The following is a 17,404-nucleotide window of genomic DNA, read 5'->3' as shown; positions in this document are numbered from 1 at the left end:
GAACAGACGCAGACAAGGTAAAAACTAATTCCATGTTTATGGGTAAAATCATTTGTTACATATATCATTATTTGAAGACTGTGGGTGGAATCCAAAAAGATTGTAAAGATTTCCTTTGCAGCTTTTTTACAACAATTTTATCACTAGACAGATGTTGTGAAATCACCACTAAATCTAAGCTAAAATGGGAAAGAAAAAAAATTCATATCAACATCATTATAGTTGGACACGTACATTGGGGCAAGTAGACCACTTCTGGCCATCGGTTCTACAAATATGTTGGATCAACAAAAGAACCATCAATAAGTTTGAGAAGGATGCTGCTGAGATTGGAAATGGCTCCTTCAAGCATACCTGCATCTTGGATAAACTGAAGGCTGAACATGAGTGGCATATCACCATTGATATCTCCCTATAGGAATTTGAGACCTAAAAGTATTATTTGAACATCACTGATACCCCAGGACACAGAGACTTAACCAAAAACATGATCACAGGCACACCACAGGCTGATTGTACTGTTTTGATTGTTGCTGCTGGTGTTAGTGAATTTGAAACAGGTTTATCCAAGAAAAAGCAGACCTGGAAGCATGCCCTTCTGACCTACACATTGGATGTGAAACAACTAAATGTTGATATTAACAAAATAAATGATTTCAGCCAGAAGTTATACAAGGATATTGTTAAAAAAAAAAAAGTCAGCACCTACATTAAAAAAATTGGCTCAACCCTAACATAGTAGCATTTGTGTCAATTTTGGGTTGAAATGATGACAGCATGCTGGAGCCAAATGCTAAACTGTTGTGGTTTAAGGGATTGAAATTCACCCATAAAGATGACAATGCCTGTGGAACCATGCTGCTTGAAGCTCTGGGTTGCATTCTGCTACCAACTCATCCAACTGATCAGTCTTTTGGCTGTCCTCAAGGACATCTACAAAATTGTTCATGTTGGTATTATCCCTGTGGGACAGGTGGAGACTGGTGTTCTCAAACCAGGCATGGTGGTCACCTTTGCTCCAGTTAACGTTACAACTGAAGTCAAGTTTTTTTTAAAATGCACTATGACGTTTTGAGTGAAGCTCTTCCATATGGGCTTCAGTGTCAAGAATGTGTCTCTCAAATATATTCATTCTGGCAATGTGGCTGGTGACAGCAAAGGTGACCCAGCAATGGAAGCAGCTGGCTTCAAGGCTCAGGTGATTATCCTGAACCACCCAGGGCAAATCAATGCTGGCTATACACCTGTGCAGGATTGTCACACAGCTCACACTACTTGCAAGTTTGCTGAGCTGAAGGAAAAGATAGCTATTTGGAGAGAAACTGGAAGATGGCCCCACATTTTCTGAGATCCGGTGATATTGCCACCATAGAAATAGTTCCTGGCAAGCCCATGTGTGTTGAGAGCTTCTCTGATAATCCTCCTCTGGATCGTTTTCCTTTTAATGACAGATGGGAAGTTGCTGTGGGTGTCATCAAAATAGTGGAAAAGGAGGATGATGGAGCTGGCAAGGTCACCGTGTCTGCCCAGAAAGCTCAGGATGAATACTATCCATAATACCTGCCACCTTAATCTAGAAGATTAGGGTGGCAGGTAGAAGACCCATCTCAGAACTGTCTGCATCAATTGGCGATTTAAGTTGAATAGTAAGTGACTGGTTAACGAAATAATAACAATACATTGAAAAACCTTCAGAAGGAAAGAGGAACATTTTATCGATCATTTGTGTGTGTATGTGTGGTGGTTTTAAGTTATTAGTCTTTAAAATCAATACTTTTTAATAAAAACATGATCAAAAATCTGTCAGAATTTTGAGACCCTTTGAAACAAAATTTAGTGAGAAACCTTTGTTTTCTTTCAGCCAACACTGTAACTTCTTATAGTACTATGTAGTTAGGTGGATGATTTAAGAGTTGCCCATAATCCATTTCTGGTGTCCATCTGCCTAAACTTCAGGAATTGATAATTCTGAGTTAACATTTCTTTTTCTAGGTGGGAATTTCATGTTTGTTCACTGTTCATGAGGGGAGGTATCAAGTATGCTTTAAGTACACAGTGAAAAACCTATGGGATGGGGTCTGTTGATTACAACACTTCATAGATTAGGACAGACAAGCAATGAGCAACTTTCTTTTTATGTAAGCTACCTTATAAAAAGGCCAAAAACTGTAATGTTAATGGCCAAGTGTTTCATATAAAAATGTTTGCAGCTATACCAGTATTAAGTTTGTGAGTATAATTTAAAAAAAAAAAATTCCTTCCCAAATAGTTGTGTGGTTTGGTATAAGTAAATTTTTGAAATTCCTAAACTATTACATTAATATACATTTATTTTATTTATATACAAGATACAAATTAATATCATAAAATGGATTTTGGATTTAAAATATCACACCTAAAATACAGACTGTGAACTACATATTGACAAAACATACAAATTTAAGTTTGCTTTTAAAATATTAAACTATCACTGACCTGATTAATAAATATTTTTTGTTTTGTTTTATTATTTACACAGTTAAGAAGGTAGTAAACTGTCCATCTTGGAAGTAACCTAACTATCCTGTAGAAGTTTGGTAAATAATACATAAAAGACTTAAAATTCTCTTCATTATTAAATATCCCTTTTTAATTCATTTTTGGGAAATGTTAAAGAGTTTACAAGTATTTAAAATACTATGGATTACATATGTATGTTTTTAAGAAAATATTTGCTTTCTGAAGACATTTTCAAATGAGCAAATGCATTTTATTTCACATATAAAATTACATTCCTATCAATTCAGCAATGCCAGGAATTCTTCAACAGAGAAGTTTTATCAATGTAGTATCTTTTTCTTTCCCAATGTGACAATTTAGGGAAAGCCATCAAAATATTGTCTTCAGATAGGTCATGAAAGCGTCTTACCTATTAGAAAAGTTATTTAGACCAATGTCAATGCACAAACTACTTCTTATTGCTCAATGACTCTCTCTCTCTCTCTCTCTCTCTCTCTCTCTCTCTCTCTCTATATATATATATATATATATATATATATATATATACACACACAATTAATTTCAAAGTCTAGGTCTTAGAACTGAAAAACTTTTATTTAGCTCTCTGATTAGTTTCAGTTTACCTGACACATGGGAATTAATGACATGGAAGAATAATCTTAGCAGCTTATCTTTGGCCATGGTCAATACAAATATCATTTAATACTTGGATTACACAGAAAAAAGTCCCATGTAATTTTGACTTAATTGTTGACCAGGTAGTTAATAAAATAAGACACTTACAATTAACATGTTATTTAAGATGTTACTTTAAGTACCTTTTTCCTTTCTTTTTTTCTCCTTCCTCCTTTCCTGCTTTGTTTGCTTATAAAATCTTAAAGAGGATTTCAATTTCACTTAATTTTTTCAATGATTCTGTAAAGGATTTTTGTTACATTAGAAAGCCGAGTTTAGATTTTTTGAATTACTGTGTAGGCTATCATATTAACCCCAAATTTAAATAAGAATTTTAAATTAGTTTAGAATAAATGTAGCCCTGAGTCCAGTCACTGAATACTATTTTTAACTACATGACATTTCCTAAGTCACAGATTTTGTGTGGAAGTCACCAACCTCCCATTTATTTCCCAAGGACACTTACAAACTCCCCTGAGTACTTGTTATTGTTGAGCAGGAGGTGCTGGAGAAATTGTTAATTTACATTGCCTGAATTTTGTGAACTCTGGACATTTTGTCTAAGTGGAGGTCTAAAAACTGAAGCATTATTTCTCACAGTAATGAGTTTGTTTTTTCTAGGCAGGCATTTTGGTGAATAACATGGGCAGCTAAACAGCTATACCCTTCTCTCAGGTTCAATTCTGGTCATACCAGTGAACAGAGACATGGACATAAATGACGTGTTGGCAATTTGTACTGTGATCTGCGAACGGTGTGAGGGAAAAATAAACCCAATGATTTTATGTATAGATCGATTGCATTTAGGAGCCATTACAGAGAGAAGCCAAAGAATTCCATCTCGGAGACCAGCTCTTGTCCAAGAGACATAGAATAAAAGGTCCCACCATTCCGTCACTTTTTTTCTTTTTCTTTTCTTTTTTTTTTTTTTTTTGAGGTTTGTGAGCCTCTCACTGCTGTGGCCTCTCCCGTTGCAGAGCCCAGGCTCCGGACGCGCAGGCTCAACGGCCATGGCTCATGGGCCCAGCTGCTCCGTGGCATGTGGGATCTTCCTGGACCAGGGCACGAACCCGTGTCCCCTGCATTGGAAGGCGGACTCTCAACCACTGCGCCACCAGGTAAGCCCATTTTCCTTCACTTTTTGAAACGTTGAAAATTTCCAGGAAGCTTGATTATTTTTAGGAGTGACAAGATGGAAAATATTATGTAAATATAAGAATTTAGACCACAGGTAAAATAGCATCTGACAAGCAATTTCATCCCTTTGTTTGTTTGTTTGTTTGTTTGTTTTTTTAACATCTTTATTGGAGTATAATTGCTTTAAAATGGTGCATTAGTTTCTCCTTTATAACAAAGTGAATCAGTTATACGTATACATATATCTCCATATCTCTTCCCTCTTACATCTCCCTCCCTCCCACCCTCCCTAACCCACCCCTCTAGGTGGTTACAAAGCACTGAGCTGGTCTCCCTGTGCTATGCAGCTGCTTCCCATTAGCTATTTATTTTACATTTGGTAGTGTATATATGTCCATGCCACTCTCTCACTTTGTCCCAACTTACCCTTCCCCTTCCCCATATCCTCAAGTCCATTCTCTAGTAGGTCTGCATCTTTATTCCCATCTTGCCCCTAGGTTCTTCATGACCATTTTTTTTTAAATCCCATATATATGTGTTAGCATATGGTATTTGTTTTTCTCTTTCTGACTTACTTCACTCTGTATGACAGACTCTAAGTCCATCCATCTCACTACAAATAACTCAATTTCGTTTCTTTTTATGGCTGAGTAATATTCCATTGTATATGTGTGCCAGGTCTTCTTTATGCATTCATCTGTTGATGGACACGTAGGTTGCTTCCATCTCCTGGCTATTGTAAATAGAGCTGCAATGAACATTTTGGTACATGACTCTTTTTGAATTATGGTTTTCTCAGGGTATATGCCCAGTAGTGGGATTGCTGGGTTGTATAGTAGCTCTATTTTTAGTGTTTTTAAGGAACCTCCATCCTGTTCTATGTAGTGGCTGTATCAATTTACATTCCCACCAACAGTGCAAGAGGTCTCCCTTTTCTCCACACCCTCTGCAAAATTTATTGTTTGTAGATGTTTTGATGATGGCCATTCTGACCGGTATGAGATGATATCTCATTGTAGTTTTGATTTGCATTTCTCTAATAATTAATGATGTTGAGCATCCTTTCATGTGTTTGTTGGCAATCTGTATATCTCTTTGGAGAAATGTCTATTTAGGTCCTCTGACCATTTTTGCATTGGGTCTTTTGTTTTTTTTGATATTGAGCTGCATGAGCTGCTTGTAAATTTTGGAGATTAATCCTTTGTCAGTTGCTTCATTTGAAAATATTTTCTCCCATTCTGAAGGTTGTCTTTTCTTCTTGTTTGGGATTTCCTTTGCTGTGCAAAAGCTTTTAAGTTTCATTAGGTCCCATTTGTTTATTTTTGTTTTTATTTCCATTTCTCTAGAAAGTGAGTCAAAAAGGATCTTGCTGAGATTTATGTCATAGAGTGTTCTGCCTATGTTTTCTTCTAAGAGTTTGATAGTGTCTGGCCTCATATTTTTCATCCCTTTTTAAGAATAGGAAGGGATTATTGAGGTCACTGTGTTATGATGACATTGTCCTCTCATCTGATGACCAACACTTGCCCAGAAAGGATGAGTTATTGATAAAGGTTTTCAAACATGAGCTTATAAATAAATGTTCCTGAGTCCCATGGTCTGAGTGATATTTGAGACACTAACCTAAACACTTTAAGTTCTTTATGATCAGCCTATCAGGCTTCATTAAGATACATTATTATTTCTAATGATGAGACCATGTTTCAGTGTGCAGTGACTCCTGCCTCGTATAACTGATTTAATATAGTTTTCAAATGGCACCTTTGAAAATATGAACTAAATGACTAGCAGACGTGAAAATGCTCTATTACCTGCCTCAGAAGAGTTAAGCTCTGAGTAGAGAAATATGGAAGTTAAGTCCCTGAAGTTAGGTTTGAGGACAGATCACAGAGGATCCTGAGTGCAATGACAGGGAGTTTGGATGCTATTTGTTTTGCTGTGGGAAACAAGTATTCTTAAGGAGGGAACTTAAGAAGTGACATTAAACATTTTATCAAAGAATTGTAAGGATGCAGAGGCATAAAAGATGCAATGATTGGGGCATGCTTGGAATAGAGAAGTTAATTAAGAATCTACTTCAGTTGTCAAGGCTTTGCCAAGAGTCTGGCTTTCATAACTCTGTTCACAGATATGAGAAAAGGTTGAAACTGGGGAGAATAATATTAAAACAAATAAATAAACAAAACCAAAACATTAGAGGAAATTATAATCTATTCAGAACTAGAAGAAGATACCATATACTGCATTCTCAATCAGACATAAGGATATCAAGAAAGATCTGGTAAAAATGAAAGTAAATCTATTTATATGGCTATCAGAGACTCCTTTAAGAGACTGGGACATAGAAAAAATTCTCTTCCAGGAATTAATATGGGAGATGTTCCAACATGTACCAGAAAAATGACCTTAACCAGACTCCTGTTGGAGCCATAAAAAACACTGGTAGTGAACTCTGGTGTCCTCTTTAACACAGACTCCAGCTTCTGCATTACTTCAGGTCACAGCACTTATTCACAGCACACCTCCCCAACTCGACCTTGATATGCAGGCGAGAGAGTGTGAGAGATAGAGGGAGACAAATATTTGAAGATTTACACTGATGGCTCTGAAGATGGAGAAAGAGTCTATGATTCAATAATGTAGGCTGCCACTAGAAGCTGGAAAAGGCAAGCAACTTTGCTAGACTGAATTTGAAGAGAAATTGAAGTCAAGGAGGCTAGAAGGTCAGGGAATAATGGAAAAATATTTTACATCTTAAAACCTAGCAGAACCTAGCAGAAAAGCTAACTTAAAATCGAACTTTCTTCTTTACTTTCTTTCAGTTATGAGTGCTGTATTTTTGAAAAACATGGTTTAGTTTGGTTTCATTTTGCTTTGTTTTTGGTAACTTAACACATATGTAGTCTGTTTATAGAATTCAGAAAAATGGATTACAATGAAAATCAATGTCACAGCCAGATGGTAAAAGATGCTTTGTGTGGAAAGAATGCAAAGACACAGAAAAATTAAGGAAACAAAATTTATAGGATTTTTTTTTTTTTTTTTTTGCAGCATGTGGGCCTCTCACTATTGTGGCCTCTCCTGTTGCAGAGCACAGGCTCTGGACACGCAGGCTCAGCGGCCATGGCTCATGGGCCCAGCCACTTCACAGCATGTGGGATCTTCCTGGACCAGGGCATGAACCCGTGTCCCCTGCATCAGCAGGTGGACTCTCAACCACTGCACCACCAGGGAATGGCTATAGGATTTTTCTTAAAAAGAACAAAGGATGTCTTTTTTTTTTTTTTTTTTTTTTTTTTTTTTGCAGTACGTGGGCCTCTCACTGTTGTGGCCTCTCCCATTGCGGAGCACAGGCTCCGGACGTGCAGGCTCAGCAGCCATGGCTCACGAGCTTAGCCACTCCACAGCATGTGGGATCTTCCCAGACCAGGGCACGAACCCGTGTCCCCTGCATCAACAGGCAGACTCTCAACCACTGCGCCACCAGGGAAGCCCCAAAGGATGTCTTTTTGTTTAATTGTTCCTAGTAAGAAAATGAGAAAGAACATTATTCTCCACCCTTGAGAACATGACAGTAAGAAGAATAGCTTCTAAAAAGAGTTTTCATTGAGGCTCCATAACTTACATCCATTTCAGATGCGTTTAAGTATCTGCCAACTTAGCACACGACTTTGTAGAATACTCTTTACAGCAGAAATGTTGATACTTAAAATAATTTATTTGGAGTTGTGTTTAGAGTGAAGAATACATGAAAATTTATGAAAGTACAGTGTTAAGATATCCAAAAGGATAAACAGAAAGATTTGAGAATATTCAGATGACCATGATCATTTTAAGAAGAAAGGGAAAAATGATAAAGAAATGGCTAGATATGGATGAGTAGAATTAAATGTTAAAATGAAGTCACTGATTTATCAAAATATTTGTAAAGTGAACTCACCTGGACACCAGAAAACTCTTATATGCTGATTGACACTTTATATTTTTTTAAAGACACTAATATATTAAAAAAAAGACACTAATGTATATAAAATAATTTATGTGGGAAAACTGAGGTTCAATTGTTTAAAGAAATTATGCCAGATCACAAATCTAGAAAATGGTAGAAATGGAAAATTGGGATTGAACTGCTGTCTGTGAAGTAGGGGTAGGAATAGTAATAGTACAGTAGCAATGGTGGTGGTGTTGGCAGAAACTTCTAGAAAGCATTCATTATTTTCCAGGTAATCTTTAGAGTGCTTTACATGTTTGAATTCATTTGTTTATGATAACGACCATATGAAATGATCTCATTCTTATTCTATTTTACAGAGGAGACATGAGATATAAAGAAATTGGCCCAAGAACACACACGCAGACTACATCTTAGTGAAACCCCACAGTTGATCAGTGAAAGCAAAGTGAATCAGTCAATAGGCTAGGTCAGTCTTCAGTAGCAAGCACCTAAAAATATGTCAATGGCTCCAAAAATGAAAATTTATTTCTACCTCACACTTATCTATTGCAAGGCAGCTGTGCATGTTTTTGTTGTTTGTATGTTTTTTTTTTCTATTTTTTTCTTTTATTATCAGGCAGCCCCTATTTGAACTTCTATGATTTATTAGTCTTGTTGAAGAGAATAAAATATAATTTAAAGAGTAATAGTGAAACTGTGTGATAGTTTTGAAAATATTTTTTCAAGGGTACTTCTTATCACTTCCTTTCATAGAGTACTGGCTAGAGTAAGCCATATGACCAAGCCTGGTGTCAGTAGAGGGGAAGTACAATATTTCCATATAAAGGAGCTCTGGAATAAAAGTTATATAATGTCAGGTAGTGAATAGTTTGAACTATATTACACTCTAACACAAAGGGCTACAGGAGATGTATTTTTTCATTGTTTTAATTTTAGTTTCTCATGGAAGGTGTCCAGTGGATAGTTTGACTTAGTTTCACACGAAAATGTTAATGGTATCACCCTAAAGGTTGATTCTTGGTTTGTCAATATTAAACAAGTAATCATTCAAGTGAATAAAACCCAATAAATTGAAATAGCTACCAATTTCTAGGACTAGTATGAGTGTAATGTGGCTATAGATTTGAGAGACAGAGCTCTGGAGTGAGCTAAAAACAACACTGAGCAGAGCACCTGAGGAGAATGAATGTAAGCAATGCACCAAATCATAGAGTACAAAAGTCTAAGCTGACCTGGTATGGTACCAGGGTGTGTGCCACTGGGATCCTTCTTTGACAAAGAAATTGCTCTTCAGCTTCAGTGACTGTAGTTATCTGACACTGCTATCATCCGTAGGATCTACCTCAGTTTTCAAGTCAAGATCGTACTTCACCTGGACAGCCCAAGACTCTGTAAGGTAGAGGTACTATGGTCTAGCCATTTTTATTCAGTGCAAGACTTCTCCAATGGGTCATCCTTGCTCTGGAGTTCCTAATTGGGTTGTTTGTACTTTGTCAGATCTGCATCACAGTCTGTGTTCTCTCTGCACAATCATCTTCATCCCCCTTCCCTTTCATAGATTTCTGATCTCCACCATGGTCTGGTGACCTTCTCTGGCCATTTCTGCTTCCTGCTCCTTTTAGCATTCACAAGTGAATTTTCACTTCTTTTCAATATTTGTTTTCTAGAGGACCCCAAGTCACACATCGGGTGAGAGCACTTCTAGGGAAAGATAGGTAAAGCAATAAGATAGAAGTTGAAGATGGCTGAAGTAAACACTGAGATTGTTTAACTTATCAGTGTATGAAGACCACTTCATAAGTGAGAACATCATAACCTGACCTGGTTGATCTGAAATGGCCTCATGATGAGTTGACTAGAGAAGGCCCTAAAAACAGATGGGTCCATGAGATGTAATTCAGAAATAGTTGGAAGAGAAGACCAGAATGGCCATATATATGGCTATGTTTTTTAGAAGTCTAGAACCTGGAAAACCATTGGCAAGAGAAAGTCAAGAGTAAGGGAGGTGTTATAGGAGACCAGGTAACAAAATCCAGATGGTCTGATTTAGCCCAGTAACACAAGAATTGAGAGAATGAGTAGTTTTTATGAGATGAAAGACAGAATTGAAAAATCTCAGAGATTTAATGGAGGGGGATAGGTAGTGGAACAAAGGAAAGAAGATTGATGATTTCTTGATGACATCCTTCACTCACTAAATGAAAGTGTTCTATTGATGTCCTTAAAAATAATCAATATAAATATCCTTATGAAAAATATAAATGTTAAATATTAGTTTGGCAACAATTCTGTTACTTGGAAAATTATTTCTTCAAGCCTGGATGAATAACATGTATTTCTGTAGCTTCTGCAGTAAATATTATTGGCATGAATAATGGAGTGAATGTCATAAAAACTAAGAATGAATATGTATAAAGTTAATGGCTATCAAGTAAATGATAATGAATTCTAGCAATATAAGGAACATTGCATCTTTGTTGGAAGATGCTTACATAATGTCCCAATGAGATGCAAACAGATTCCAAAGTCTGGAGATTGGGCTGGCTCCAAGGTTTCTGGCTGAACAAAGCAGCTACAAAAAAAAAAAAAAAATGGCTGGAGGCATTTGATGTAGACGAACAGGAGAAAATTCTTGGGAAAAGCTGACTGCTTTCTGGGAAGGATAAGAAAGGAAAGACAACTCCTTGGAAGGATTTCAGTAGAGATTCTTGGTGAAGACAGAAAAGTCCACTAAGGTTTAATTAAATTGTGCTATTGGGTTATTTGTTACAAAATCCTCTTTTATCCTCTCCTAATAATTTTTGGTAATATCTAAAAGCACACACAGGCACATACACACACACACACACACACCCTCAAAATGTTGAAAGTGACTAAAGTTGTTCTCCCTAACAGTGATAGGGTTGAGATTTGCTTACCTTTTGGCACAGGGTAGAGAATTCTAGGAGAAAGGAAAGCTAAAAGCTGAATTATGAAGGAGGTTATAAACAGTGCTTGACCTCCTTAGGTCAAGTCTATTTGTCATAACATTAGGCAATGCACTGCATTTCTTTACTGTCTTTCAAAGGACAATTTTAAAAAGAGGACATACTCATGAATATGATACAAATATGAAATGAACATGTCAATGATTTTATTTAATTTATGCATTAATGAAGAAACCAGTAAGAGGTTACAGCTGGTTCAAACAAAATTTAAAAATTCACACTTTTGTATGCAGTGAGGGAATGCTGAAATGAAGTTTAAAATATGTACAAAAATTGGTCTATCCACAAGACAATCATCAGTTGCATTCCACTGAACACAGCTGCTTAGCATTTCTGTGAACAAAACTCATTTGTATGATTATCAGTTTTCTACACCTTACAGAGCTGTAAAGTAGCTTAAGACATAAAAGGCACACATTATCTGGATGTGTGACACAGACAGAACACCAATTAATCTCTTTTTTAAAATATTTTTGTCCATTTTAAAGTCTTCCTAACACTTCAAATTTGCAAGTAGCAGAATTTAAAACAAACAAAAGACCTTGGAGTTAGATCTCCAATGTGATAAACGATAATTATATGAGTAAAAGCTCTCACCTTCAGGTCTAAACATGATACCATAAATACAAGTAGACACTTTTTTCTTGTGTATTCCTTCTCTATCTACATCAGTGACAAAGTTACTGACTTTAAATGTTATATCTTTGTCCCTCTTTGCCTCTTCTGTGAAAGAATATAAGATTAATTTATGCCTGACAGCAGGTTAATAGATAAATCACAATAAAACTCTAACAGAGAAAGCTGGGAAGAATGGATATTTGGAAATGATTAATATCTTAAAGATATAAAAAATAATAAAAAATAATAGATGGGAAATTATCAGGGCACTTACAGTGTTATACACTTAAAGTGGAAAATTTGATTTTAGGTTGTTAATGCACTGGTACAATATCACATCATGAAATATGAAGAAACCATTCACTTCAGAGAATTCGAGCATGAAAATCAAATAGTTGAGTGAAAGTGAATGCAATATAAAGGGAAGTGGAGATTATAGGGTTAGAATGATAGGACTGGAGATAAATACATAAATGAAAAAAATGTAAAATGATCCCAATGGAGTTTATATTGAAGATGGATGAGGAAGTAAGAGAGAGAGAAAAAAGTTGGTAAAACATGGTCTGAACTGCTCAATTTTTTCACTATCAAAGAAGTTTCATACAGATTCCATGTATTTTTTGGTTTTTCACAAAACAATTACCAATTAGTTGATGAAAAAAGGTTTGAAAACTTATCTCTATATGGCCAAATTCATTAAGTGCCAAATTTAAAAATGAAGGAACTTGGAAAAACTTATTTTCTTTAACATAACTATATATAATCTAGCACTTTCTGGATTTCATATATAGATTATAGAATATGGAGCTGTATTATTTTTATTTCTATGAATAATAATCATTTATGTCAATTTCAGAAATAAAAAATATCATTTTTAGTAAGTTTTCTTCAATGGACAGGTATTGTAACTTTGTTACATTGACACTTGTTAAGTAGGTCCCAGGGTTGTCCTATGGTAAGCCACCTTTCACCAGAGAAATAGAAAAGTTTATTACTCATAGAATCTGGCATACCACAAGAAACCACAGAGGTAGGTCAAGGCAGGGTGCAGGCAGAGAGTATGGCAGGGCCTGGGAAACCTGCCTTTATTAGAGTCCACAAGTCAAGTATTTTGGTGTTCCTGGGCTAAAGCCAGATTGGTCAATTCAAACCAAAACAGTGGTTTTGTTGAGCTTTGTAGGAGTCTTATCTAAGGGACACACAAGAGGAAGACCCTGGAATCCGGGGGAGTATGCTTATCACAGGGTGTTTGGGGAGACATATCAGGAACTTACATTTACTTGTGACTCTGTAGGCTGTTATCTAAGCTGTCTGCTCAGGGAAGGGCTAGGGTCAATTCAAAGCTACTGTGTGCCTTGTGACAACACAAATGGATGCTGAGGCAGCAATATTATGGAACAGTTTAAACTTTCAGCAACAGGAAATAGTGAAATGAAGAATAATTTCACCAAAACACTCTTTTCACACATGATTAGCCAGTTTGATTACCAACTGAATTTTAAATGACATAATCATATTTAATACTTAAAATTGTTTTATCTGTCAAGAATAATGTGTTAGTTTGTTAGGGCTATTGTAACAAAGTACTGCAAACTGGATAACTTAAACAACAGAAATTTATTATCTCACAGTCTGGAGCCTCCAAGTCCAAAGTCACAGTGTTGGCAAGGCTGGTTCCTTCTGAGGGCTATGAGGAAGGATCTGTCCTTGCCTTGTAGATGACTATTGTCTCATTTTGTCTCTTCACATTGTTTTCCCTCTTTGTGTGTCTGCCGCTGTGTCCAAATTCCCTGTTTTTATAAGGATATCAGTCATTGAATTAGAAGACACCTTAATGCTTTCATTTAACATGGTTACCTCTGTAAAGACCCTGTCTCCAAATAAGATCACACTCTGAGATATTGGGGGTTAGGACTCTAAAAAACCTTTTTTGGGGGAGGGGGGTACACAATAATAAATAATGTTTGCATTCAGCTTGTGCCTAGTGTTGTCCACATTTAAATCAATAAGTTAAACAATATTTTGTGGTATTGGTACAAATTTTTACATATAAATTTTATAACAGGCCAAATTAGATAGGTGGTAAAATGGAAAATGACATATTTTTATCAATTATTAAATTAACTTTAACATATTATATCAGTTAATCAAATCATTCTGAATCTAGCCCAAACATCACTTTGAATAACAGCAATAATCCTATGGCTAAATATGTGTATTATTTTACTTTTTAACATATGATAGTCAAATTAATAAAGGTCACAGCATGAAACTTTGTGCATTTAACTATAAAACCCTAATAAATCAAGATTTGTGTGATGGATTATATTATAGAGAGGTTACATAGTTTTGACTTCATGATCCCCTAAATAAGCTTTGTGGTATATTTTCCTTGAAAAAGGTCAGCATCAGGAACTAACTCGTTAATGACATTTCTTTCTCTTGGAAAAAAATCAAGATTGTTTTAAATCATTTTATATTCCAACATATTTTTCTGCCACGCATGTAAAGATTATTTATATAAATAACCTACAGGGCACAAAGTATACTATTCTAAAGAAAAATTTCACATATATATGTATAATTGAATCACTGTGCTGTGTACACTTGAAACTAACATGATATAAATCAAATATACATGAATACTTTTTTTTAATTTCGATTTTGGCTTTTGAGTTGTATTACATATGTAGAAAATCCTCCCTTATCCCATGATTGTAAATAAAATAATCATATACTTTCTCCTTAAATAGGATGACCAGAAGTTCTGGAAGCCTAAGTAAATATGCATAATGAAAAGCTAAAAAGAAAAAAAAGGAAAAATTTCACACCAGACAAGATGAACAAGTAGAAATTGATTTCATTCCAATATTATTGCCGGCAACTGAGAGAGGAGAGACCAAGTGGTGACATCACACTCAGCTGTGTTGAAACAGAGGGTGGGAATATTTTTAAGAGCTGAGGGAGGGGAGAAGGGGGGATATTAGGGCATCTTTGTTTGCTAATTGGCTTACCCAAAGGCAAAGTAAACTTTCTCCTATCTTCAAGATGCAGTTTTTACAACTTGGAGTAAGATGCCCTTCTAAGTTAAGCTTCTACCCTCCTACAGACTGGGAGATGGGGGCTCTATGTTCCTTGATGATTATGTTTCAAAGAGATGGCTTCCAGTTTCTTGAGAAAGGCAGTCCTGGGTTGTAAGTCTAGCCCAGAGACTTTTAGAAGGATTTACACATCAAAGAGGCAGAGAGAGAATTGACAAGTTTTCTGAAGTAAATACTCTAAGAAAAGGAAACTCAGGGACCCACAGGCTGGAAGAAGTCTGTCTAAATTTACTCAAGTTGAGGGGAACATTAAGGCCACCTTGGTCAACTCTAAATAAATATTTCTTGTATGAATGAATACATGAATGAGTGAATGAACATTGTATAAAGCAGGGTATTGAGAACAAAGGATGTTGGGAATTCCCTGGTGGTCCAGTGATTAGGACTTTACACTCTCACTGGCCTGGGTTCGACCCCTGGTCAGGGAATTAAGATCCATAAGCCGAGAGGCACGGCCAAAAAACAAACAACAAAAGAACAATGGACAATATATATGAAAAAATAAGACACAGAGTCACGGTGTTTAGTGAAACAATTTTAAATATTGCCTACATTTTCAGTTGTAGTGATACAGGTTGTATTCTTTAAGTTTTTTTGAGAAAAATATCATTTATACTACTCTAACCTGTTTTTGTAGTATATGGATCTGCTTTTAATCAACTATACAGTAAACATACAGTTATTTATTTTAGTTTCAATAATCAAAAAAAGCAACTTGGAGAATTGTTTTTGCAAAAGGATTCAGTTACTCTTTGCTGGCATATTTCATATTTATTGATCACATTCAATGAGTCAGCCACTATTCTAGACTAAAAGACAAAGTCCTCGCTCACAGAGAGCTTACATTCTAAATGGGCAAATAGTGAAAAACAAATACAAAAGAAAGTATTGGAGTATTACGAGGAAAAAATAAAGTAGGGTAAAGAAGATAGGGAGTACTAGAGTGTGTAAAGCAGTGGTGTTGAATTTAAACTTGATCACCACAAATGTGATATTTGAGTAAAGGTCTAAAAAAAGGTACACCCATGCAAATCTTTAGGGAAAGATAATTTCAGGAAGTCCAAAAACACTGAGGCCAGGGCATGCTGATATCTTTGAAGAACAGTGAGGCAGCTAATGAGGCTGGAACAGAGGAGTCTAGAGGTCAGGGGTTTAAGTTATCAAATAAATAATGTAGGAGTGTGTGAATGGGAAAAGAGTGCTAGGGAGATGATCAGATCATAAAGAGTACTGTAGGCTTTTTTAAGGACTTTGGGATTTTCAAAATGAAGCCATTAAACATATTGGATAGAGTGACTCGATCTGGTTTTCTATTTAAAATAATTGGTCTGGATACTGTGCTGAGAATGAATTCCAGAGAAGAAAGAGTCGAGAGATTAGGAGACCAGTTAGAAGGCTAAGTAATCCAACTGATAGTCAGTTGCATCAGAAAGATTGTAGTAAAACAGCTCCAAAGTCAACATTCTGGATATATTTTGATCTTAAAACCAGTAAGATTTACTGATAGATTGATGAGTTTTGTGAGAAAAAGAGAGAGGGGATACTGTGCAGAGAATTCTGGCCAAATAGGATAATGGAGTTACCATGAATTAGATAGGAAGACTATTGGAAGAGTAGGTTTGGAAAGTAAAGAAAAAATGAAAGAGTAAGAAATAGAATGTTTCCCAGCTTTATCTGTTGTAATCATTGGACCCATTTGTTTATCATTAACCATTTCTCTCTCATTTTCTGTAAAGTAAAGGTATTACCATAAAATTAATTATATTTATAAGTATAGCTATAGATTATAGATATAGGTATACATACAGATACTTTTTCTGAACTATTTGAGAATAATTGCATTTATTTATTTATTTAATGTATTTATTAGTGAGTATGATATTTTAAGGAATTGACTCTGAGAACAAAAATGTTCAAAATGCTCCTTCAAAAATTCCCCCCTCAAATATTAAATTAGGTCTATGGAAAACACAGAAAACCCACAAGGTGGCAGGAGTGCCACATATATGTAAGTTTCTTGATTACTTCCCTTTTTATCAACTCCCCCATTTCTTCATCTAATGTAATTTTACATTTAATGTTTTGTTATTTTGAGATATATATAACTTAAAACACTTAAAGATAGATGGTAATAATATAAATAGCTAAAAGGGCTTAGGAAAAAAACAAAAAGCAAAGACATCATGCCTGGAGGATCAAAATAGTAAACTACTCAAAATTAAATCCATTAAATATGTTTTGTGTTTAGATTAAGGAAAAACGTGTTCATGTAATAAGACTCTATGTCAGGAGGTCAGGAAGCTGTTGTAAGAGCAAAACTTCTTAGTGTACAATAAGCTAGGTCTTTAGAATTGCAACCATAACACATAGGTTTTAAAAACATAATGTTAACATATGTGTATATATACATAGTAAATAATATAATATATAAT

General features: G+C 35.5%; 1 pseudogene across 1 annotated transcript; it reads left to right on the top strand.

Moving 5' to 3' along the window:
• The first annotated feature begins 722 nt into the window (after nucleotides 1-722).
• LOC309806018 (elongation factor 1-alpha 1-like) lies at nucleotides 723-1,557 on the top strand (annotated as a pseudogene). The gene has a single exon. The product of its transcript is annotated as an elongation factor 1-alpha 1-like (transcript).
• The last annotated feature ends 15,847 nt before the right edge of the window (nucleotides 1,558-17,404 follow it).

The sequence above is a fragment of the Mesoplodon mirus genome (assembly GCF_964341445.2).
Source record: "Mesoplodon mirus genome assembly, chromosome: 6".
Lineage (NCBI taxonomy): Eukaryota > Metazoa > Chordata > Mammalia > Artiodactyla > Ziphiidae > Mesoplodon > Mesoplodon mirus.
The sequence above is the reverse complement of the archived record's forward strand: the minus strand, read 5'-3'. Positions and strand labels throughout refer to the sequence as shown.